This window comes from Macaca fascicularis, chromosome 1 (genome assembly GCF_037993035.2).
Source record: "Macaca fascicularis isolate 582-1 chromosome 1, T2T-MFA8v1.1".
Taxonomy (NCBI): Eukaryota; Metazoa; Chordata; class Mammalia; order Primates; family Cercopithecidae; genus Macaca; species Macaca fascicularis.
Genome location: NC_088375.1, coordinates 71,676,914 through 71,703,507, shown reverse-complemented (window position 1 = coordinate 71,703,507; position 26,594 = coordinate 71,676,914). Strand labels below are relative to the sequence as shown.

The window sequence follows — 26,594 nt, the reverse complement described above, 5'->3', positions numbered from 1 at the left end:
CTCTTAACTTCTCTCTGTTGGTTTCTTCACCTTTGCAATGATACAGAGGTGCTTGTCCTCCATTCCTGATGTTTGTTTCCATGTAGAAGGTGTGGCATTCGGGACCCTCTTCATCTTTTTACCCACTTCCTCTAGAGGAGGTAAAGTGACTTGCCTGATTGGCACAGTTAGAAAAAATAAATGGAACATGTTTGACTCAACCTTCTCTTTTCCTCCTGGGGAAACAGCCACCTGCAAGAAGCAGGAGTTTTCTTCCTATCTACAGTGAGTAGACCCCCTCCCCCAGTTCAACATGGACAGTATCTAAAAGAGCAATTCTCCTAATTCTGCGGCTCTTATACTAAACAGTATCCTTCCGCTTGGTCTTCATTGTAGTAAAGATTTTATTTTGCCTTCCATCTTCCACTCCTTTGCTTTATTTATCAATTGTAGGCACAGAGGAATGCCACTTATTAGCCCTCTCCAGAGACCCCCAACAGGATTGACAATTTAGTCACACCCATCTTCCACTAAGTGAGAGGTTTAAAGAAGATGGCGGCATCGTGGTGGTATGGCATGGAGAGTTACACTGTTGGTAATTATGATGTTGACCGTTTCCCCCAGATCCCGTTAGTCTGGAGGTATAATTGAGGAATACCAACCACACTATCCATAATAAGACAGTCATCTCTGACACCACAAAAGCACTGTTGGAGTCTGTGTTTCCCACCATATCCTTATGTCTTACAGATACCTGCCAAGTGCTCTTCTTGAGCAGCTGTCTCTCTGGGCTATCTATAGTGTTTTGCTCCTCTGGGGTGACACTGTTCACCTTGGCTGCAGCTGTGGATACTCTCCTTGTAACTGCTCTCAGGATCCTTTCCAACACAAGCATCATGCCAAAGTAGAGAATGTACCTTCACTCCTGTTGCTGCGTCACCACCAAGCTTCCTTGAACTCTTAGCTCATGTTGGCCTTAAGGTGAAAAATATGGGGTCTCTAGAAGTGGGCACCAAATTAACAAATATGTAATATTTCTAATACTTATTAGGAAGAACCATGTGTTAAAGGTCTAGTGGTCACATGTGCGGGGCCCAGAGGATGGTGTGATAGGCACTTCTGGTTCTTGCTGTTGGAGAACACGGCTGACATGAACACAATTCCTGGAAGCATGGTTTCCCAGCGTGGTTTCATATGCCTTCTCCATCTGTTCCAGAAGCATTATTCTGGGCACCTTGACAGGAGGAATCCAAATGAAAAGCAAGAACAAAAAAGTACATTTAAACATTTTTCTTCATATACCTATAGATCATGGATATGAATTAACACTTGCCTTGTGATCTTTCAGGTCTGGTACATTGGGTAGAGGAGGGTTTGAGGTGGACAGAAAAAATTTACACAAGACAGAACCCAAAAGCTATTAAAACAACAAAAGAACCATCTTGTTTCTTTTCTATCCTCATTTGCTCTTTATTTAAAAGGGAATTTAAAAAACCCTGGTATTTAAATAAACCTGTTGACTGGCAGTTTGTTTGCTTTTATGTGACTTGGACCTCCTTGAGCAAATACTAAACAGTATCCTTCCGCTTGGTCTTTATTGTAATAAAGATTTTATTTTGGCTTCCATCTACTTTGTTTGTCAATTGCAGGCAAAGAGGGTTGCCACTTATTGGCCCTCTCCAGAGACCCCAACAGGATTGACAATTTAGTCACATCCATCTTCCACTAAGTGAGAGGTTTGAAGAAGATGGTGGCATCGTAGTGGTATGGTATGGAGAGTTACGCTGTTCGTAATTATGATGTTGGCCATTTCTCTCTAAAACATAGAGTGAGACTGTGTGGCTTAACAGTGATGTAGAAACTGTTAGAGGGGCCTTCATCAGTTTCTTCATTACGGGGTCTATCAGTCCATTTTCACGCTGCTATACAGAACTGCCCAAGACTGAGACTGGGTAATTTGTAAAGGAAAGAGGTTTAATTGACTCATAGTTCAGGATGGCTGGGGAGGCCTCAGGAAACTTACAGTCATGGTTGAAGACAAAGTGGAAGCAAGGCACCTTCTTCACAAGGTGGCAGGAAGGAGGAGTGCCAAGAAAAGGGAGAAGAACCCCTTATAAAACCATCAGATCTTGTGAGAATTCACCACCATGAGAGCAGCATGGGGGAAACTACCCCCATCATTCAATAACCTCCACCTGGTCTCTCCCTTGACATGTGGGGATTATGGAGATTGCAATTCAAGATGAGATTTGGGTGGGGACTACAAAGACTAACCATATCATGGGGTGATTATGTCTTACTTTCAATCACCAAATACCATTTAAAACATTTCCCCAAAGCTCTGAAGACAGAAAGCACGTATAGATTCCTTCACTTACAGGTAGGCCGAGACAACTGAAGACTGTAAAATTGACCAGATCCTAAAGTGAAAAGAAAAGCTACTGCTAGATAAATCAAAGTGTCTGCTAAGTCAAGGACAAGGCAGGGAAAGACTCAGTGTTATCTGTTAGGGTCTGATATCTGGGACAGTGAGGAGGAGGAGGAAGAGGAGGAAGAAGAGGACGAGACGGAGGGGGAGGAGGAAGAGGAGGAGGACTACTTTCCTTCTCCCAAGAAAAACTTCCCCTGTCCTGCTCCTTTCATGGGGCTCAAGAACATCATGGTGCTCACCTGATAATGCAGATGACTCTCTTTCCTAGAGAGTATGAGTTCTGCCTGGGATCAAAGGTGGCTAGGCCCACCCCAAACATCATAAGTGTATTAAAATTTACATTGGTATTAACAATAAGAAGGGGATCATGATGGTAGTATTTGATTTGGATCTAGCCTCACACAGGCCAATTTTAGGCAAACGTGTGAGGCTTATGTATATGTGGCGATGCCATATTTTATTTATAAATTCCTTTTTGCCTTTTTAACAGAACAATCTTAATTCCATCTTTCACAAGTTCAAAAACTTACAACAACATAAAGTGCTACTCCTCAGAGGGATATGTATATTTCAGCAGGAATTGAGACCTTCAGGAGTCTTTGGGACAGTGGGTAGAGGAGGGTTTGAGGCAGGTGGAGAAAGGTCCACATAGACGTTGCCAAAGAAGTCCCACCACACAGAGACAATTTCCTACCTTTCCAGGGGGTAGGAATGTATGTTGATGATGAGAAGTGGCTGAATTTCAAGTTTTCAAGTTTTCTTAGTAATGTTTGTGAGAGTATGAGTTTGGCTGCATGTAACAGAAAACCCAAAATAACAGAGACATTGTGGGGGGTATACAAGCCAGTGCCTGTGATGGTGGGAGAGCAGTGCCTGCTGTTCGTCCGTGCTGCTGTGGAGCTCTGTCTAGCTCCAGCAGCAGCACTGTTGCCTGGTGGCTCGTCAGCATAATTGGAATGTGGTCTTGGTAGCCTACCTACCCTGGTTCCTGTGCTTTTTTTTTTTTTTTGAGACGGAGTCTCGCTCTGTTGCCCAAGCTTGAGTGGAGTGCAGTGCCGTGATCTTGGCTCACTGCAAGCTCCGCCTCCCGAGCTCACGCCATTCTCCTGCCTGAGCCTCCCGAGTAGCTGGGACCACAGGCACCTGCCACCATGCCCGGCTAATTTTTTGAATTTTTTTTTAGTAGAGATGAGGTTTCACCGTGTTAGCCAGGATGGTCTCAATCTCCTGATGTTGTGATTTGCCCGCCTCCGCCTCCCAAAGTGCTGAGATTACAGGCGTGAGCCACCGCACCTGTCTGGTTCCCGTCCTTTTTCTGGCCTGGTTCTTCTGCTTTTCTGGTGATTCTATGAATTACCTTTCAATAAAAGTCTTCTCTCTTTAGCTATTCACGGATCATCATCAGCCAGAGGTGACTTCTGTTGCCTGCAACTCGGGATCCTAGATGTTCCCGGTGGCACTGAAGAGCCTCTGCAGAAGCTCTATACCATTTGCCACGTACAAAGGGAAATGAAATAATAAGGCGGACCGTTTGTGGAGCACATTCTGTGTAAGGCGCTTTACCTAGATTGTCTCTTAATCTTCAGAAACCCTTGAGTAGATACTGTGATTATCATCATCTACATTTGATACATGGAGAGCTGTATTTTGAACCCAAAAATTATGTCTCTAGAGCCTCTTCTCATAACAACCATGACAGAAACCCTGTCCAAATCTCTAATTTCCTTCAAGGCTGTGTCAACTGTCAAACTCCCAGCACAAAATGCTATCCTTCACCAAGTTTGCATTGAGTACCCGGCAATCTTTTCCTTATTTTTATTTTTCCTCTGGCCCATGCTTTCAAGTCCTCATTTTCATGTGACCCTGAAGTTATTTCAGATCTCTTTATATCTTCCTCTTCTAACTCGAGTGTGAGCTCCTCGAGTGTTCTAATCTTGGAAGTACCACTAAGGAGGAAGTGGTCACAGTCCAGATACTTTGAGAATGTAAATGTGACCTTACCACGGTGCTGTGGGTACAGGTGGTCTTTAATAATGCTGTGTTTAATACTTGGTTCACAAGGGCACTGGCCAATCAGAATAGTCAATGGCTGTACATACCTGGGATGCCTGTTCCGTGCAAATGGACTGAATATTCACTTTGGTTGTGAAAAAGTAACAGATGCGAAAAGTCTTGTAAGTTGTACAGCATGACAAACATTCTAGGCATTATTACCTTCTCTCTCTGTCTCAGCTGCCACAAAGCCTGGCATATTCTTATGTACTTGGTAGGTACTTGATAAACCTCTGAATTAATGGATGAGTGGGTGGATAATCAGCATAGTCCATTTCTCCGACCTTCCAAGGTGAACATCAAAACCAGTAATTCCCTATTTTGGTGAAACGATGAGACCCTGGGTCATCTCTTTGATTATTTGGTGGGAAAAGTTTCATGAACTTATCAAGCAATTCTCCCGCCGTACTTAACTTTGATTCACATATTTGATTGAACACTAAGTGATGTATCATATTACACCTTCAGACAGATGGAGACCAGGGTCTTGCAATCAAACCAAGGGGGTTGCTGTGGCCAGTCCAGTCTCAGCTTTCCTGGGCTGCCTGGCTCAGGTGGGGTGATAGGTCTCCTCCTCTGCACAGCCTTAGGAATGGCCTGGCTTCTTAAGGGCTCTGTGGGGCAAATCTTCTCTACAGAAAGCAACAGCTCCCCAGAACACCCAGTGAATCAGCCTCAACTACCTCAGAGTCTGCCTACCTGCCTGGTACTCAGAGCCTGTTGCTGAACGCTCTTTTCATCCTTCTGTTCTGTCTTCCGTTGCTTCCACGCCGACAGCTGCAGGAACACATGGAGGTTGCTTGGCAGCTGCTAGACACAGATGCTGGGCTCTGTAATGCACTTTTTTCCCCCTCTGCCACTGCTTCTGAGTGTTTCTCTGGCTGCCTGGATGTCTTCGTTACTGCCTGTTGCAGGAGTGTGCTCCGAGGTGCTAGTGGGGTGTGAAACCTCGGGGGATTGATTGGTGCTGCTGAGCAGGCAGGATGGCTAGGTACTTAAGATCAACTTTGCCTTTTCCACACTCGACATCAGGTTTTAACTGTTCTGCCTGCCTGAGAATCATTTCAAGCTGTCTAGGAGAAAAATAATGTTGGGGTGTCTTTTTCTCTCCACCTGTGAAGCTCCTACCTTCCTCCAGGCCCTGGTTAGTTCCTGGTTGCTTTCTTGCAGTAGTCTTCTGTTTTAGCTGGCCTCTTTGCCTCTGATTTACCCCTTTTCTTCTTTCCATAGTGCTCCCAGACTGATTTCCTGCAACTAAATCTTACCACATCGCCTCTTTTCTTGGAATCCTCCTAACTGGCAAGATAAAATTTACTTCTTAGTGTGGATGAAAGGTCCTTCATGACTCAGCTCTGCTCACCACCCAGCCTCATCTTTCATTCAGCCACGTCTGTTTTGACTGGAATATAACCAACTGTTTCTTAACTGGGTCTTGCCTTTGTGTTCATTTGGTCACCCCAAGAATTCTTTCCTTCCTCTTCTTGTCTATTCACCTGGTTCACTCTGTCGGAGCTAGAGAGGTTTCTAGGCATTCTCTTCTACCTTGACCTTATCCTCAGTGGGCCAAATGGTAGAAGTTGCCTACAAAGCCATCTCCATATGGAGACAATTATTTGAGCAAAGCTGCTGGTTAAACAACCTACTCTGTTCCAGGCACTGAGATACAGACATGAATAAGAGACAGTGCCAGTCCTCAAGGAGTTAATAGATCATTGGACAGATGGATCACAAAGCACACAAATACATTCGAAAATGAAACGAGTTCTGTGATAAAGTTAAGTACAGGATGTTGCAGGAATTAGAGGCCCTCCCGTGTGCTCCTGCAGCCTCCTGAACGTCCTTCTATTAGCTCCTTAATACATTAGCTGTGTTTTTCAGTTTGTCTTTCCAACAGTCTCTGAGTTTCTTGAAGCAGGTATTGTATCTTTTGTTTTCTTCATGAGCTTGGCACAGTGGCTCATGCCTGTAATCCCAGTGACTCAGTAGATCGAGGCTACAGTGAACCAGGATCACACTGCTGCACTCCAGCCTGGGTGATAGAGTGAGATCCTCTCTCTAATAACAAAAACAAACAAAAAATGAATTTGTAATCTTCATGCCCACCCAATGCCCAGCACAGAGTAGGAGGTCAGAAAACACTTGTTGACAATGGCACTTGAATGATTGTGTCCTCGTGGAGATGGCCATGCAACAGGCTGTCCAGCTCTCCACTTTGGGCTACCACGTGTCTGTCCAAGTGAGTGGCAACCCCAAGGAAGCATCCTGGAATACTGTTGGGTTGAAGAGCACAGTACAGAGCATGGGGAATTAAGAGGCTTGTAAGTTCTAGAAATTTTCTACCTTGCTTTACAACATGAAAATCTAGCTTTCAATAAGTTATTCACGTCTGGGGATTGGGAACCATGATCCCTCTGCTTGTTCCTCATCTTTTCCCTCTTCCTTGAGAAACCCTCTCCTCTGCTTTCCTTTTCTTTTGCTTCTACCCAGAGAAAGCATCCACTAAAGAAAAGAGCATGCTATTTAAAAGTAAGATCTATATACATTTTAAAGAAAGTAATTTTTACATCTGCACTGGAGAGAGATTAGAAATCTCTGTCAAGCAAGAAGGAAAAACAAAACCTTGAGTAATCTTACTACCTAGAGCTGCCCAAATCACTGCTGAAGAGGTAATGGTGTATATCCCTCCAGAATTTTCTCTACACATATTTATTAATAAAGTGTTTGAATGAAGACTCTGGATTCAGGTTGCTGAGTTTGAATTCTGGCTTCACTGCTTACTAGCTGGGTGACCTGGGTCATAATGCTTAACCTCTCTGTGCCTCAGCTTCCTCAGGGCTCTGTGGAATTCCCAGAAAGACTTAGAGCATGGTGCTGCTGTGAGAATGAGATACTATACCATGCGTTTACAACAGTGCCTGCTGCACAGTAAGCAGGAATTCATTTAATTAACAAATATTTTTTGATTCCCTATTTTATGCCAGGCACTTTTCAAGATAGCATTTTTTTTTAAAATTTATTATTATACTTTGAGTTCTAGGGTACATGTGCATAACGTGCAGGTTTGTTACATATGTATACTTGTGCCATGTTGGTGTGCTGCAACCATCAACTCGTCAGCACCCATCAACTCATCATTTACATCAGGTATAACTCCCAATGCAATCCCTCCCCCCTCCCCCCTCCCCATGATAGGCCCCCGTGTGTGATGTTCCCCTTCCCGAGTCCAAGTGATCTCATTGTTCAGTTCCCACCTATGAGTGAGAACATGCGGTGTTTGGTTTTCTGTTCTTGTGATAGTTTGCTAAGAATGATGGTCTCCAGCTGCATCCATGTCCCTACAAAGGACACAAACTCATCCTTTTTTATGGCTGCATAGTATTCCATGGTGTATATGTTCCACATTTTCTTAATCCAGTCTGTCACTGATGGACACTTGGGTTGATTCCAAGCCTTTGCTATTCATTTAACACCCAGAAGATCCACCGCTGTCATGCAGCTTTTATTTTGGTTTAACAACTAAACACATGAACTATTTTTGTTACCACAAAATGCATTGTATTATATATTGTGTGGAACCTGCCTTACTCATTTACAACATCTTGCTATGTATTATGTCTTTTTTCTGTGTTACGAAACCTTACATTATTACTAAAAATTGTAAGATAGTATTTCATTGAATGAGTATTATACTTTATTTAATAACCTACTTTTGCTACACATTTAGATAGTCTCCAATTTTTCAGTATTTTAAAGACTAGTCTGATGAAAATCCTTATACACACATCTTTGTGCATTTACATGGGTATTCCACCCAGACACGACTTTAGAAGTGGAACTGCAGATTAGAGGAAATGCACGTGGCTAGGGCTTTTGGTAGAAACGGTCTCCTGCGAAGGTTATGCACCAAACTGCAATCCTACTCACTTCGTAACAGATACCCCATCTGAACCAACAAGGAACTATTTTATTATGCCTAAGTTTTGAAAATTAGAGCAAAAATAGTATCATATCATTTTTATTTGCATTCCTTTAACTTTCAGCAGGTCTGGATTTAAAATATCTGTACATTTCATTGGCTATTTGTGTTTCTTATTTTCTGAGTTTACTATTCATGTCCTTTGAAGCTTCAGTCCTGACTTTGATAAGATGATCTTGGATATTGCTTGAGATTAAACAGCCTTTCTCTGTGAAAGACCTAGACCTGGGATAAACTTTGTGAGGTAATGGTTTCAAGGGACATGTGCCCAACCTTCTCTGCTATGTATTTGCATTTTCCACTAAAAATGTCTAATGTGTTATAAATTTGACTTTTTTGCACTTCGGCAGTGACATGGTTTAAATACTAATGAACACTTTTCGTATGACATCCCAGTGGGAGCAGTGGCCACTTTTGCACAGGCTGAAAGATGTTAAACACTATCTGGTATGTGTAATGGATATGTGATTTGCTGCATGCCTGTATTTTCCTGTATGGTAGATGTTGGCGTAGCTGAGGGCACATGTCCATATCTTGAGTTGAGGTCAGGAAACAGTGTATATATTTTTGGGTCTCTGTGAAATTATACAAGTTCTTCTGTATTTCAGCATGCTGAATCTATCTCCCAAGGGATAGCTAGTTCAGAATTTGCTTCTTTGAGGAAGACTACCTTGGTTACCCCCCAATCCTTAGATTACTTTCCCAACTCTGAGCTTTCTGAGCACATGTGTTTCACATCTAAATTTGCTAATGCATTGCTAAACATGTCCTCAAAGTAACTCGTGCATTTAGTTTTTCTCACAAGACAGGAAACATATTTCTTCCTCCTTTGCCTATGACCTTCTTTAAGTTGGATTTGGGGCTTTATCACATCCCCTCAAAACAGACCCAACCCACAAGGTATTAATGAATGATGTAGAGTTGACTATGATTTCAAGCGGAGATGGAGGGGAAAGCTACATGATACAACACCCAACTATCCATAAAGAACAAGATATTCACCTTCTCTCCTCAAAGGTCCTCTTTAGCCATGGACCTGTGGGTGTCTCTGCTTCTCTTTCTCTCTGAACTCTTCCCCAAGCATTCACTGAATACCTCCTTCTTTCTGTTACAAAGATATTCAGCTCTCTTCTGAACTTTACATTTAAAGGCACAAGAAGATACTAATGCCCAGGAAAGCTAGCATTTTTTTCAACAAAAGTGAATTTCTTTCTATTGGGGAAGGTACTGCGAAGAGAAGGAAGGTCTCCTCCAAGTAGTTCTCCCAAGCTATTTCACAAGGATTGGTTTTGTCCCTTCAGCCAGTTTGATGACAAGAACCATGACTTGCATTTATTTTGTGTCTCATCTCAGCTGCCTTTTCTTCCCTTGCTTCCTCCCGGGCTGAGTACAAAGCAGGTTCTCAATAGACACTGGCCAGCTGGTCTGGATTCTCCTGTCTACTTCTATCACTTTTGCATGGCAGTTGGTTCTTAGGAGACCCATGAATCCATGGACAAATGATGGAGCCTTAGTATATATCTATGTTTTAAGACCACATGTGTTTTCATTTTCTCCTTTAAAGACCCCTGCTTGTAGGGACCATCCAGAAAGCATAGCACCTCTGCCTATGCCTTAATCAGAGTCCTCCTGCACCTCCTGGGCTGAAACTCATGCCCCTGCCCACTCTTTTGTGACAGGGTGTATGGAAGAGCTCAGAGAGTCCTTGCCTGCTTCTGCTGTGCCCATATTCCAGTCCCTTCCTGATAATTCACTAGCCTTCTGGAACCTAGAGTCTTGTTCCATAAACCTGTGGTGCTCACCTGATCTTTCCCCTGAGGCTGTGCCAGGCCCTACTTCCAGCCTGTCTGGCTCTGTGGGTCACACCTGTTCCCAAACCTTGCCTGCCTCTCGCCTATCCAGTGCTCCTCCCTCTGCAGGCATCCAATCCTTACCCCTTCTGCCCAGACCTGCCCTGCTGAGGCCCCTGCCTGGCAGGACATGGCGCCTCTGATGACCAAAAATAGAAGTTGTATAAAAGAACGGTGGGACCCAAATAAAGTTTGAAGCAGGAAATATAATGATCCTCCAAAAATATGATTCTGGTGCTTCCACAGGAGCCCTGTCCCTGCTTCAAAGCATGTGAACTATCTTTATTTTGCATTCAAACTATCTTTTGGGGCCAGGTTTCCTTCATAACAGCTTATTGCAAAACGGATCTGAAACCCTAGGGCGTTTATCTGTAGTTAGGTTTCTTTTTCTTTCCAGTAACTGTGGGTCGGAGGTATTCCAGCCATTATTAACTAAAGGACTACTCTGTTTTATGACATCTAATCAGGTGGATGTCCCACTGGGAGGACAGATTGTGCTCTTTTTTTTCCCTCTGGACTGAGGAGATAAAGAGATAAAACTCATACGTTGTTTTATTTTTTAAAAAATCAACAGCATATCCCCCTGTGAGATCTTCACGTGAGCCTGTTATGCATGGGAGCCTGGTTTTAGTGGGGGAGACCTAAAGGCTTGTGGGTATGGTGTTTTCTCCTCTGAATGGCTGGGATTGGTCTGGTCTACAAAAGTTTCTATTCAGGATCATCTTGGATCCTGGTGACTTGGATGAAAATGGCAAACTCTTAGTATGTCTATAGACCTGGGCTGTCCCCGGATGTCTCCACTTGGCTGAGAAACCAAGTTCACCCTCAGTTTGGAGATGGAAGATGTCTCAGTGCTATAAATACTGAGAAAATAGCTTCTCAGAGCTTCCATTTCCAGCTGCATAGAGTGTGCCTAATAATGCCTACCTTGAGAATTTCCCAGGGACCTGATGAGCTCCCAGGCAAGGGTAGATGTGAAACACCCAGCTCTATTCAAAGGCAAAGTATTGATGGGGCCTTGGTTATGATACAACTCAATCACCCTAGCTTCCCTATAACTAGAGTTATAGAAACTCTAGTATTCCCACCTCTATGAAAACCCTTCTTGAAGCTACTGTACATGTGCTTTCACACCGGCTGCCTCTCTGCCAGTGTATTGAAGTAGGATTCCCTTTTATTTGTGCTGAAACTTCTGCAAACAAGGAGATGTCCCCTGGGCTCAAGGCTTTGGGATTTGAGAACAGATCTGTTTTCACTCTGTCTGTACTTTTCATGATTGTGTAAGTTTCCCTCATCTTCCATCAGGGTTTGCCTATGCAGTGTGAGTAGGTTTCAGTCCTTCAGGCTGTGCACACACAAAGGTCCTTCCAAGGGATGATGATCATTTTAGACTCTTTCCAAGTCTATGATAATTTTAGAGTCTTTTTAACTCTATGATCATTTTAGAGTCTATCTGAATCAGTGTCAGACCTTTGGCGTTTCCACATGTGCGTCAGTAACTGTCTTGTATTCCATAAGTGTAGGTTCTCAGAGGACAGGAAACACCCTCTTAGTAATGTCTTAGCCCAGGGCCTGCCACAAAGCTATGGTTTGAAAGGCATTTAGAAAATGAATTTTTGTGAATGTATGGCTAACGACTTTTAGGCAAATCAGTCAGTTTTCCTGGCTCTGGCTTATCAAGTCTCAGTGCTCCAGAAGCCTGTAGGAAGAGACCCCAGTGCTACCCCGGTTTTTGGTAGAGAGTAGGAGATAGATTTCAAAGTGAGATTTGAGAGGCTTAAAAGGGAATCCTACCTGCAATCCACCTTTTCTACAAGGTCACAGACTTCTTTTATTCAAGGCCTACCTCTTGTTTGAACGTAGAGACCATCGAGTTTAGTGGATAAATACATAGGCTCTGTGGCTGGGCTGCCTGGTTTTAATCTTGGCTCTGCCATTTGCTACATATTGACTTCACCTCTGCACCTCATTTTTCCTGCCTGTAAAATGGGGATAATAATAGTTCCTACCTACAAGGTTATTATGAAGATGAAATGAATTAATATTTCTAAAGTGTTAGGAGATGACTGGAAGATAGTCAGTGCTGAATAAACAAACAAATGTTCCCAGGAGAGGCGTAGGTAGGATTAACACAGGAAAATACCAGTATGTGAATAAATGTCTCCTCCCACCTCATGAAGGAGACAGCAAATAACAGGAGCTCTGGGTAGCACAAAGCAGTCAAGAACAGCCTTTCCAGGCTGAGGGTGGGTGGAAGTTACCTTTTCAGAAATAAGTGATAAAAATAGCAAAAATTATCATCACATATGGAACATATACCCTAGGCTGGACCCTGAAGTAAGGATCCTTTGTTACCTAGTTCAGTCCTTACGGCAATCTTAAAAGAAAGGTGCTGTTTTCTTCCTATGGATGAGAACGCAGAGGGAAGGAGAGTTGCAGAGAGTCTTAACTTGCCCAACACCATTGGGCCAGCAAGGAACAGCCAGGAGTCAAAGCCTGCGCTCTTCATCAACAGATCCTCTGTGTTTTCATGTATGTATCCATCAGGGCAACTTCTGATCTTCATTTCATTTCTCCAGTAAGTGTCCTCACTAGGATGCTGAAGTTTCTATTATCAGTTAGTCACTTGGCTTCTGGAAAGAGCACTGAATGAGATGGCAGAAGACCCACCTTCTGGTCTAGCTGACACTTACTCCACCAGCTTGGACAAGGTCTTACATCTGTGGGGCTATGGAACAGGAACTACTAATGCCTGCCCTGGCCATCTCAGGCAATGTGGTGAGGCTCAAATGATATCATTCAATTTAAATTCATCAAGGGAGTGTTCACTGTAGACTCAAGCTGTGTTTACATGTATCTTTCATTGTAAAACTACTTAGGAAACACTTTAAAATGCAAGATATTTTTCCTATGAGATTGGCAACGTGAACTAGTTTTTCTTAGGGCCTGATTGCTCCTAGGCAAGCTAAATATTAAGGCTTCAGAGCTGGGGGACCAAATCCTGTATTTCAGAGAGTGAGCCTCACTCTTGAGACCTCCCTGGCTTTCAGCCTGCCACTTCCAACTATTACATGAATAATAGGTATGTTTAGAGTTGCTTCAGAATGAAGATGTCAGCAAAGTTGGAGGAGTCCATCTGAAGCCCCACCATGAGGATCTCTGCCATGTTGGGGTCTTCGTGGAGCATAGGGACTTCTATCCCTGCGCCCATCCACTCAGGTAATTTTCAACAAGTATTTGTGATGTCAGGAAGTTGGGTTGGTTGTGTCCTTCACTGAGAAGAAAGATATCAAGACAGAAAAGAAGGACCTGAAAGGTAAGGGGATGGTACACAATAAATCCAGGATTCGCATTCGGATAGGATGCACAAGGGTAGCAACCCTGGTCAGTCCCAGCCAGCATCTGTTCTGATTTATTAGTGCCCATGGTGGGAGGCTTATTGAAAATACTGACACTCACCTTGGATAAAGCTTGGCTGTTCTGGGGGCTTGTGGAAGGTCTCCCTGATTCTGTGCTCTGTCAGGTGCCAACTCTTTTCCCACCTGTCTCCTAGGAATATAGTAGTTGCACAGCAAATAACGTGGTCTTGGGGCTGGCATCCTTTGCAGGACATACTAGGGCCAACACACAGTAGCTAAAGTGTCCATTCCCCTGACATCCAGAAGGATGGGAAGGTTTGCTTTCATTCCCCAAACTCTGAGAACATGACCAGATCTGTAATTCTTCAGTGACCACCCTGTGCTGATGCTTAGAAGGTGCTCAGTAAGCATCCAGTGAATGACTGCATCTTATCAGAAAGCATCCAGGGAGCACCAGTTTAGATGAGGTGTTGGGTTACTCAAGCTACAGAATGAATGAGGAAGTCACAGCTCTCAGGGAATTCCCAGCTTATGGTGAACAATTCCTATGTGACCAGTGTAAAGGACACACAGATACCCGCATTTTATTTGTTTAAATATTTAATTTTAAACTAAAATGAAAGGTTATTGTGGAGTGAAATGAAAGAAACAAGGGATCTTGAGCGTGAATAAAGACTTTTTTTGGAAGTAAAGGCCCCGGGAAAGGCAAATTCCTTTGGAAACAACCCAACATGTGGCATTTCTCATCCCTTCCTTTTTCAAAGGCTGGTTTTGTTGGGTTTTTAACTGAGAGCCTCAGGATGGAGGAGAAGCTATCTTCTCAGCACAGAGTTTTCTCCCCCTTTTCCAAAGGGAAGGCAGATTTGGGAAACTGGCACTGCCCCTGCCCAGATGGCAGCCAGCAGCTGGCTCTGGCAAGGGGAAGTTCTCACTCTCGGCTGCTGGCTGCCCGGCCCCTCCCGTTTCCCCAGCAATGCCGGCCGGGCCATTGGAAAGGAGAGCGTGTGAGAGCCTGGCCATGCCAGCAGTGCGTCGCCACCCTGACCCGGCTGCTCTGGCTCTGGCACCCAGGCCTGCAGCAGGGAGCAGGACACACAGGCCCAGCAACTCCAGCCAGCAGCTCCAGCCCTGCTTCCTGCCTCAGCTGCTGGCTTGGCCCTGTGCTCAACTGCACAATGGCTTCTGACATCCCCGGGGTTGCAGCAGTAGGGACAAAGGGTGGTGGGGATCTCTGGGAGAGTGGACTGGCCACACAAGCATAGGCAGATTTGGGGAACAGGCCCCAGATGATCAGGCTGGACCATGGCTGCCACCTTCCCACACCAGACAACTTCTCTGCCTTTCAACTCACCCTATATGTCTTAATTTCTGCATTTTATTTCCTTCCTTCTTCCCTCCATCTCCTCTCCCCTCCCTCCCTCCTCCCTCCCTCCCTCCCTCCCTCCTTTCCTTCCTTCCTTCCTTCCTTCCTTCCTTCCTTCCTTCCTTCCTTCCTTCCTTCCTTCCTTCCTTCCTTCCTTCCTTTCTTCCTTCCTCTCCCCTTCCCTACCTTTCTCCCTCCCTCCCTCCCTCCCTCCCTCCCTCCTTTTCATTTTTCCGTTCTTTCTTTCTACCTTTCCTTTTTCCCTCTCTCTCTTCCTACCTTTCTTACTTCCTTTTCTTTCTGTCCTCTCATGATGTCTTTCCCCTACATTTTTGCTTTTCTCCCCCTTCTTTCTTTTATTCTTCAAACATTTATGGTTGCACATTATGTACCAGACCCTCAATAGGTTCTGGGAGAACAGATATCATAATGCTTGGCCCTGCCACCGAGGAGCTCACAACCCATTGAGGACACCTGCACATTGGGATGAGTCTATGACAATTAATGACAATAGACTGTGTTAAGTACAGCACTGTAAAAGCACACAAATGACTAATAATGCAGAAGAAAGAGCCATTAATTTCACCTGACCCATTTTGGGGAAATGAAGCTGAGGAGCTGCCATTTTTAAAATTTAGTTGCTCATTCTTGCTTCTTATGCTTCTGAGAAAAAGGTTTAATGTCGCTAGGTCTGGTTGGAAATAATGAAAGGTTTGCTTTTGTTTCAGCTCTTGCTTATGACTCAGGTCCTGAAGTTTGAGTAGGTAGTTAGGCTATCTGGGAATGGGGCCTGCTCTGAGTTTCTGAGTGGCTTTAAACTCAGATACCTCAGTAAATATTTGTAACAGAAAGAGTCTTGCTGTATAACTTTTTTACATGATGATCTTCAGCTGGGTTGATTGTACTGAAATAAGTATTAGGGCTTTTAGTGAAATGTGCTTGCTTTCTTCAATGATAACTAATGTTTGCTCTGAAATACAGTCAGCCCTCCCTATCCATGGGTTCTACATCTGTGGATTCAACCATTTTGCAGGTCAAAAATATTCAGGAAAAAATATATGATTGGTGTCTGTACTGTAGATCTTTGTATTAGGTATTGTAAGTAGGTATACAAGAGGATGTACATAGACTGCATGCAAACACCACACCATTTTATATCAGAGACTTGAGTGTCCTTGAATTTTGGTATTTGGAGGGGATGCTGGAACCAGTACTCCACAGACACTGGGGAATAACTATAATCTTTGTGTATCTTTCTCTTTCCTCAGTTGGAAAATCATACTACGAAAAAAAAATACATCACCACTTAATTATCCCCAGCATTTTTTGGTGTATGCAGGGTGGCTATGGTGCTTCGCAGGACCAACTGAGTCTCCCAACGTCGCTGGTACCCAGCGGATGCAGGCTATAACTCTCGTCTTGGTACTATGTCTTGAAAACACAGGTGTCCTGTCCTGGAGCTTTAGGAAGTAGTGCAGATGCTTCGTTGTCATTAGCGTCAACCATGGTAACATAATTATTATGTACAGTTAAAGGCGAAGGGCAATATTTAAGAACATCAAATAATCCTTTTCATAGTTGGAGACAAGCAGAGTAGTCTGGAAAAGATTGCTTGACCACTCTGTGTGTGTGAGTTAATGAGAAGGTCAGGAATCCAGTGTCATTTGAGGCAGTTAGTGACACAGCAGAACATGACTGCAGATTGCACCCCAATTCGGGCTAGTTTTCTTGCAAAGGAAATGAAGATTGTCCATATGAAATGTAAATACAATGTATTATTATGATCACTTATGTGAAAACTTATGTTCACATGAAAACCTATACACAAATGATAATCCAGCTTTTATCATAACAGCCTTTGTTTTTGTTTTGTTGTGGTTTGTTTTGGTTTTGGGTTTTGTTGCCTTAATTTTTTTTCAAATTTTAAAACAATATAATTCACTTTTGGGGGAGTGTGCAGATCTGAGGGTTTTGACAAATGCACAGCTGTGGATCTACCACACGGCCATGATAAAGCATGGCTCCATCACCACCCCCAGGCCCTTGCCCAGTCCCAGCTCCTGCTTTCCAAATTTCCTGGGTCATGCTTTGATATCCAACCCCCTTCCTTACTCCCAAGGCCTGGCAAGTACTGATCTGTTCCTTGGATCTTTTTTAGAGTGCTATGTAGATGGAACTATACAACACCTAGCCTTTTATACTTGGTTTCTTTCACTTGGCAGATTTGTTGAAGTTCACCCTTTTGCTGTTGCATGCATCAGGAGTTTGCTCCTGTTTATTGCTGGGTGGTGTAGGTGTGTGTGCAGTTTATTTATCCATTCTTGGACTCACTAAAGGACTTTTGGTTTGGGGCTGTTATGAGAAAAACTGAGATTAACATTTGTAGATTTTTATATAAAACTAACTTTTTATTTCTCTTAGGTAAATATCTAGGAGTGACATTACTGGGTCATGTAATACATGTGTTTTTAACTTTATGAGAATCTGCCAAAATATGCCATTTTGTGTTTCTGCCAGCAATATGTGAGCATTCCATTTGCTCCTCTTGCTGATACATGGTATGATTAAATAAATAAGAAAAAAATTAGCCATTCAAGTAGGTCTGTACTGGCATTGCATTGTGTTTTCATTTGTAATTTCTTAACAACTAATGATTTTGAACTTTTTTGTGTGTTTATTTATTGTCTATATATCTTCTATTGTAAAGTGTCTATTCAAATCTTTTGCCCATTTCTTTGAACTGGGGGCTTTGTTTTCTAATTATTGCTTTTTAAACGTGTTTTTTGTTTGTTTGTTTTTTGTTTTTTTGTTTTGAGACGGCGTCTTGCTCTGTTGCCCAGGCTGGAGTGCAACGGTGGGACCTTGGCTTACCACAACCTCTGCCTCCCAGGTTCAAACGATTCTCCTGCCTCAGCCTCCCGAGTAGCTGGGACTACAGGCATGCACCACCCATGCCTGGCTAATTTTTGTATTTTTAGTAGAGACAGGGTTTCACTATGTTGGCCAGGCTGGTCTCAAACTGCTGACCTTGTGATCCACCTGCCTCGGCCTGCCAAAGTGCTGGGATTACAGGCATAAGCCACCACATCCGGCTTAAAAGTGATATATAAAAGTGATACATATATAATATATATATGATAGATACAAGTCCTTTTTAGATACAAGATTTGCAAATGTCTTCTTCCAATCTGTGATTTGCTTCACCATTCTCCTAATAGTGTCTTTTGCAGAACAAAGATAAAAAAGTAAATTAGATAAAGCCCCATGTGTCCATTTTTTTTTTCTTTTATGGATAGTGCTTTTGATGTTGTATCAAATAACTCTTTGCCTAACTTAATGCTACAAAGATTTTCTCCTAGAAATTTTGTAATTTACATTTACATGTAGATATATGATCCATTGTTAGTAAATTTTTGTAGATAGTATGTGTTACGATTCTTTCTTTTCTTTGTTTCTTTTTTCTTTTGGCATATTGACATTCAATTGTTCCACTACCATTTGTTGAAAAAGCCTATCCCTTCTCTATTAAATTGCCCTTGCACTTTTGCCAAAATATAAATAATTATATTTGTGTGCGTCTATTGCTGGATTCTTCGAGAGGGGATGTCTAATATGTCTAACATCTTATTTTGCATAGTCTCCGTCTCTCAAAATAAATGCTTTCCTACTGGATAAATGGCACCCTATGTATGAACTAGAGTACTTTAGTACTTGACTAAGCAGAAGAGAAGCAGCTTTGGCAAACCTAGATTAGAATTATTTTTGCCATTGATTTTGCAGTGCAACTTTTGTGTTTAGGACTTTTTGATCCTGGAGAAACACAGGTGAGGCTCAAGAAAAAGTGTCATAAAGATTAATGAGGGCCATGGCTGGAAGAGGACCTGGGATTTATGTCATCAACACCCAGATATTGGTATGATTTCTTCTGTCTCATTTTACAGTGAAAATATTTGGAAGGGGGAGAGCAGTGGTGAAAATACCTATGAGAATAAACGTGTTGTTAGATTATCAGCACTTTAAGAGGTCTTCTTTCATTAAAAAAAGCAGCTCTTCCCATTGCCCGTACAGTAAATAGGCAGTAAACAGGTCTCAGTATCTCTTGTTTACTTTCTGCTGCATCAAGTCAAATACAAAACTTACACAGGAAATGTACTTAATGCCCGAGTCCCCATGACATTCCTTTGGCTCTCCTTTACCAATAGAATTATTCTTTTACAATTTTGGAATGAAAAACATGCAAAATAGTGCCTTCATATTGCTTCAATGCTTTCCACCCATGCCACTCATTTCTAATTTTTCATGGCCTTAAACTACCATCTGCTGGAAGGGTGGGAAGGACACTCGCAAGATCATTGTGTCCTGCCCTCCAGCCTCAGGCCTGGCTGGACAGGGGCCACACAAGTGAGAAGCATTTTTATCTTACTCTGAAAGGTTTTCCTGTTGATGGACAAGGGTCCTGCATTCATACCAAAAACTTGGAGGTTTGACCATGGTAATAATTTTGTGTCTCATTGGGTACAGAGTTTACTGCTCGGATGATGGGTGCACCAAAATCTCAGAAATCACCACTAAATAATTTATCCATGTAACCAGGCAACACCTGTTCCCCTAAAACTCATTTAAATTAAAAAAAAAAAAAGGTTAATTCCAAGGGGGACAGAAGAGTAGATGAAGAGATTTGTTAAAGAATAAAACACTATAGCAAGACAGGAGGGATAAGTTCTGGTGTGCTGTAGCACACTGTAGGATGATTATGGTTAACAATAATACATAGTTTCAAATAGCTAGAATAGTATCAAATGTTCCCAACACAGAGAAATGACAAATGTTTGAGGTGATGGATATGCTAATTACCCTGATCTGATCACTATACATTATGTGTACCAAAACATTACTATGTACTCCATGAACATGTACAATTCTTATTTGTCAGCTTAAAAAAATAAAATGAAAAGAATGTTGTAAAAAAATAAAAGTCGAAGAAAGTAAAAAAAGATAATAATTTTTTGTCTTTGGCCAACTTCGCTTTTTTTCCTTTATAAATCATTCAAATATCTGAAGTCCAAATACTAATACTAAGGACAGTTTGTGATTAACCTTTCCCTGCTCCAAGAAGTAGCCAGCATCAGGGATTCTTCCTTCTAAAATAGCTTAACCAGTTTTTAATACACCAGAAAGACTTTTGCTCACAGCCTTCTGGTCATTTATTTTCCTTAATAGCCTTTTATGAGGGACCTTATCAAAAGCTTGCAAGGAAATCCAAGTAAATTATGTTCCTTAGTTCACCTTTACCTACTATTTCATTAACTTTTTCAAAAACAATATGACATAGTTTTCAACATAATTAAAGGGGTTGGGAAAAAGGGAACTTTTAACTACTGCTTGACAGTTTCTGTGGTTGCTTAGGAGAGCTGGGTCACTGTTCATATTCTGCCTCCGCTTAAGGACACTAATTCATTTCTCAGGCTGTCTGGCGAGGTCAGCCACTAGTTCAAGGTGGAAATGACAAGTTTTTAGGCTTTCAAGTGTGCAGCACTCAGCTCTCCAGAGAGCACGAAGGAAGGAAACTGCAAGTTTATCCAGGTCTGACCCAGAGGAAGAGGAAATGATGGGAAGAACCAAGACAAGGGCAGAGGGAGGTGTCTCTTTGGAGGGGTAGTTACTCTGAAAGAGTCTCAGACACTCTCAAGTAACTCTTTATTATTATTATTTTTAATGAGAAAAGGAAGGACTGATAACAGAACTTGAGAAAACGTTTAGAGTTCCACAGTGGGTATGCAAGGCCAGAATGCGAGGGTGAGCAGAGGCTGGCGAGAACAACAAGGAAAGGGTTAGGAACTCAAATAAGCTCACACAGCTAGTAGTAGCAGTATTAAAAATCATCATCATCATCTTCATAATAATAGCAGCTGTATTTGTTGAGTGCCTCCTTTGTGCAAGTATGTGCTAGGTATGGGCACATGCCCATCTCATTGAAGCTTAATAACCAGGGATGGGAGATATCATTATCCTCATTTATAAATGAGAAAAATAAGGCACAGAGAGTTTAAAGGACCTGGTGAAGTTCACACAATTAATAAATTATCAGGTTTGGCATGCGATCTTCTCTTTTGAATTCTGCAGTACATGGATTTTTATGATGCTAGTTAGTCAATTCTTAGCACATTCAATAGCAAAACTGGCCCGTAAGTCAAATATTTAAGTAGATGTTCTAAACATTCTAAATATTAATTATCAGTTTTCATAAGTATTATTACGCAATAGTTTTTAAAAAGGCAGATCATATTTAATTTGTATTAATGATGCACCAAGGCATTTCAGGCTTGCAATTCTTAAAACATCTTTATGAATCTCCATTTTCATTGGCTTGAGAAATTGGAAGTGCTTGTTTACAGAAGACTCTGGCTGACAAAATGCTAGTAAAATTGGTTTTTAATGTAGAAAGGAACTAGTAAGGAAAAGCAGAAATGCCTCCATTTCTTTTTGGCTTACTTCTTGGTTTCCACTGGCTCAATGCCTATTTTTCCTTATGTCCTGAGAAACGGGCCATTTTTAGTCTTTTCCATGACTTCAGAAAGCCCACCATAATTGTCCTGCCACATGCTTCATGCTCCATAGGATGTGATGCCCGAATGTTGGAAAGCATTTGTTTTTAAAGTATCTTTTGAAGACTTGCATTCTCTCCCGAGGTGCTCCTGCAAGCTGCTAAGTTCCAAGTGACCATGGCACCTTACCTTCTGGTCTGTCCATGGCTCTGGTGAAACACCCAGTATCTAAAGGGAGCAGATAAGCACCTGAAGGCACCTCTGCCAGGCCGGGTGGCCCAGCTAGTAGGTTCCCAGCTCCTGGTTTGTCCAGACAATGACCATTCAGACCAGAAGCCTGAGAAGCTGAAGAACCAGAAAAGCAACTTGGGCTTTTTGTCAATGAATGAATGTACTAATTGGAAAGAATGCAAATGTTGCAGACTGAGAGAAAGAGAAATAGCCTTCAGGGGAGGAGGTGGATGTACCCTCATGGTGGTGGGGACAGAGGACCTTGGGTTTGCTTGTTACCTCCAAGTCTTTGCTGGTCTTTGCAAGGTCTCTGAGTCTTGCTGCAGGACAGGTTTGGTCTGTTGCCTGGGTCCCTGGGCTGGTGTCACAGATGAGTGGCTCCTTTATTGTGTCTTTTAGATTTCGCCCTTAGTCCTGCCCATGGTCCTGGCCATTTGCCTCTGGAGGTAGAATCTTTACACTCTGTAGCCAATTTGTTCTAATCCCAGGCTTTCACATGTCCTCCTGCCTCTCAGTACCATTATATCATGCCACAGGAGTATTTGGGAGCTTCTGGTTCCATGCGTACCAAGTACAGGCAGACCTTGGGAAGCCAGAAACTCTATTTCATGGCACCTAGGCAACTATCTGAGCCAGGCGAACTTACCTGGCCATACTACCATATTGCTGATCGTTGGATAATTCACAGTGGGTCCCTTGAAACCTGTCAATGTTTCCATTTTGTCTCATTTGTTAAATGGGAAATATTTTACTTGCATTAAATCCTCATAAGTAATTTTAAAGTAGGAAGAACCTGTGTTTTTAATATAAAAATGTTATTTTTGAAGTATCTAGTTGGTGACTGAGAGAAGAAAGATAAGAAAGATAATCTCAGTTTGTTCAGTCATCAACGAGGAGTCAAGTAAATGAATAACATATTGTAATACAACACAGATAGCCATAAAAATCACCAATCCCATTTCCTATTCCAGAGTATACAGGAAGACTTCGTTTTCTCCTTTTGCAGTTTTTTTTGAGGCCATGTGGCAGGGTTCCGGTCAAAAAAATTGGGACAGAGGGATATAAGCCACTTCTAGTCATGTCCCTTAAAAACATCTTAAAGAATATTTCAGTTTTCCTTCCTCTTCTACAGTCAGCTAAGAGGCCATTGGTTTGAGTTCCTGAGTCATCGCTTGGAAGAGAGCCTCCAAGGAGAGCTTCTAGACTTGCATTGGATAGCTACATAAGGAAGAAATAAACTTGTGTGTGAAGTCACTGAGACTGCTGTTACAGAAACCGGTATTTATTGCTGTAGTATAGAAATTGGTACCAGAAGTGGGATATTGACATAACCAAACCATATTCCTTGACCTTTACATGATCCCAAGTATTTATCATTGGTTTAGTAATACAGCATCTGGCAGGAAGGAAACTAATACCAGAAAATGGGAAGATGGAGATTCATGTTATGTAGTGATAAATCCAACTATTGCTGCTATAAATGAGAAGTTAGTCCATGTGCCTGGTATATACCTTTAGGGGAAATGGTTAGCAAACAGAATTTTAATAGTGGTATTGGCTAACGTTGAAATATCTCTTTCGTGTATTACAAGAAAGTTACAAGAAAGAGATGACTCAGGAAATAATTATTGCGTTTGCAAGCAGAAATAGAATAGAATATAGAATATTGGCCTCGTAGGGTTGGAAAAAATAAATTTCTTTTAGACTCAAACAGTAAGATATGGCACCAAAAATGACTTTAAGTGATAAATATCTAGCAAAAGTTTTCAATTGAATGAAGTCATTTGAGGTGAAAATCAGATTAGTCGTGTGGTCTTCTCACCTATTGTTTCTTTTTTTTTTTTTTTTAATTATTATTATACTTTAAGTTGTAGGGTACATGTGCATAACGTGCAGGTTTGTTACATATGTATACTTGTGCCATGTTGGTGTGCTGCACCCATCAACTCATCATTTACATCAGGTATAACTCCCAATGCAATCCCTCCCCCCTTATAGCCTCAACGTAATTAGGTAGTTACGTTGGGGAAAAAAAGGCATAGAGGTGAAGACACAAAGGAAAAAAGGTAAATCTGATAACAATGTTTAGAAAGTAACTCTAGGTATAGTTACTGGCACTTGGAACTGACTAAAAGCGAAGAGATCTACATCATCTAAGATTTTGATAATTGTATTACAATGAAATCAGGAGCCTGGACTTAAAAGGCCTTTGCTTGGTCCAGGCTTAAAACAACTTTTGAGTTCCCAACACATTGCAGACGAAGCACACGTCAGGCTTCTAGAACTGTACTGCTCTGAAGGAAAATGAGTTCCCCTGAGCCTACTTCACCCCTGAGCCTCTTCTAAGGAGAAGAACAAATACAGGAGTCCTTCCCAGAGTCAAGTCCACACATCTCCACCACACCCAGAGTATCTGAGCTTCCCATGTTGGCACAGAAAGGTTTCAGCATTGCCAAGGACCATGATGTGTCTTGTCTCTTATTTCCCATTACAAATAGTACTATTTATTGCAGTTTTCTCGTCATTTTCCCACCATTATATATGGTTTATGATGGTGGAGATCTGGAATACAGATAACTAATGTTTTACATATGAAGGTCACTGCACTGAGAGGGGCCGTGTCAGACTGATGAATAAGAAAGATGGTGCCTCACCCAGATATCCTGGACATTGATCTGGAGGTGGTGACCGAATGGGACTTTGGGTGTTCCCCTTGGCGTGGGGTGAGTGTGTTCTGTGAGAGGAAGTGGGAAATGAATATTTGGTGTTCAGAAGGGCAACCCATGGCAAGAGACTTTCAGCATTCACCAGTTTTGAGTCTCTCCTTGGGCACGTAGGAAGATTACCTCTTCCAGGCGACCCTGCAGTTACATGGGCCAATGGAATGTGAGAAGAAACAATGACTGTCACTTGTAGAACAAGCATTTTAAACTTGGTGTGTCTTCTCTATATTTTCTCCCATCTGAACAGCTGGAGGCAAAATGGATGTGAAAATGGGAGAGCCGCGTAATGGAAGGTTCCCAGATTTCAGAGCTGTCACTTGGAGGAGGGCCACCCAGTGAAGGTATCTATCTAACCCACACCATATCTTCATGAGTAAGAAATAACCTTGTCTGGAGGTATAATACTTTGGAAGTTGTATTTGATAGTGGCCTGCATTGATTTCCGTGACTAATATACTGTTCTAAACTAAAGACTGGTTCTAAAAGCTGGGAAAGCTCTTTCTCTTGGAAGGAGTGAAATTGTCCCCCTACCCCATCATCACCATCACCATCATCATCTTCACATTTGGTTCAAAAAAACCTTTTTGAGTTTCTGTAATGTGTCATGCACCATGGCAGATCTTAGAATGGAAAAAAGAATAAGACACTATTCCTGGCCTTGTCCATAATCTGGTGAGAGAAACATACATAAACAAATAATGAAATAATTACTTCCTAAATGTGACACCATTAACATATGACACAACTAGCTGTTTGGAAGTTGGGGGTGGGCAGTGATAGGTAAAGGCCTTGCAGAGGAGGTAATGTATGTATCAGCTTCTAAAGGATGAAGAGGGATTTTCTAGGCAAACAGGGCAAATGGAAGCCTTCCTAAGTACAGGAAGAAATGTGTGCAAAGGCATATAGGTATGAAAATCAGGAAAGTGAAATTGATTTCTACAATTGAAGATAAAAAGCATATTTATGACTCTCATAATTATTATCAACTTCATCATCTCACCAACATTATTTATTAATTTCCATGCAGAGTGACCATATGGATTTGATCCCTATCCTTCAGAGGTGCTCAGCCCAAGGGAACACGGGTAGTAGATTAAGCACTGACCAGGTGAGTTAAGCTCTATAATTTACTGGCTGTAACATGAGCCAAATCACTTGTCATATTTACTGTTTCTGATCCATAGAACTGTTGTGCAAATTCAGTAAGTAAAACATGTGAAACCTCATTTGAAAAAAAATAACATAATGTATATGTTTATGTTTTTATAGTAATGAAGGAGGGTTGGGGCAGTAGGACAAGAGTCATAGAAACTTGCGTGCTATCACACAAAAAGGACACGTTGTACTTCTTTCTGGTGGTAGTTTACTGGTATCCTCAAACAAATCATACCTGTGGGCTGGGGTACACCTGGTGAGCTAACTATTCTCGGGGACCAGGGGCACGCTGTTGTGGTGAAGCCCATGGGGAAGGCTGGGCCAGGTGGGATGTTTACTCAGTGTGCCTGAAGGTGGTACAGCCAGAGCAGGGGTCAGGATCAGAGATTAAGAAGAAAACATTCTAGTCAGAGAGTGGCTTGTTTTTGGCAGGGTTCAGAGGGTAGTGAGTGAGTAAAGCTGTAAAAGGAAAATAAATCCCAGCTCTGAAGCCAAAAAGATAAACAAGTTAGGATGTAAAACATAAGTGAGATAGGACAAGTGGTTCAGAACTAAGGCTTCAAAGAGTGAAATCACTGAAGGGCCACCTTTCATTGTGTTCCCTTCTTCATGGCCTGGGTGTATGGCAGGGTAGCACATTTTTACATGTGAGTGGTCTAGGCGGTGACAAAGAGGCATGGACCTCAGGGTTTTTTCTTTTTCTTTTTTTTTTTTCTTTTTCTTTTTGAGATAGAATCTCACTCTGTCACCCAGGCTGGAGTGCCGTGGCGTGATTTTGGGCTCACTACAACCTCTGCCTCCCAGGCTCAAGTGATTCTCGTGCCTCAGCTTCCCTAGTAGCTGGGATTACAGGCACGTGCCACCATGCCTGGCTCATTTTTGTACTTTTAGTAGAGTTGGGGTTTCACTATGTTGGCCAGGCTTGTCTCT

General features: G+C 42.2%; 1 protein-coding gene across 7 annotated transcripts in view; it reads left to right on the top strand.

Moving 5' to 3' along the window:
* Positions 1–26,594, top strand: part of LOC141409959 (uncharacterized) — a 248,235-nt gene that overhangs the window by 70,898 nt on the left and 150,743 nt on the right. For 6 of the 7 annotated variants that reach the window (XM_074036442.1, XM_074036432.1, XM_074036403.1 and 3 more), the window contains 2 exons: positions 24,757–24,850; positions 25,537–25,617. The gene's annotated coding sequence lies outside the window, so the exon portion shown is untranslated. Of the gene's footprint in view, positions 1–22,918; positions 23,025–24,756; positions 24,851–25,536; positions 25,618–26,594 lie in introns of those variants that run through there. The other variant, XM_074036453.1, reaches the window with a different exon arrangement.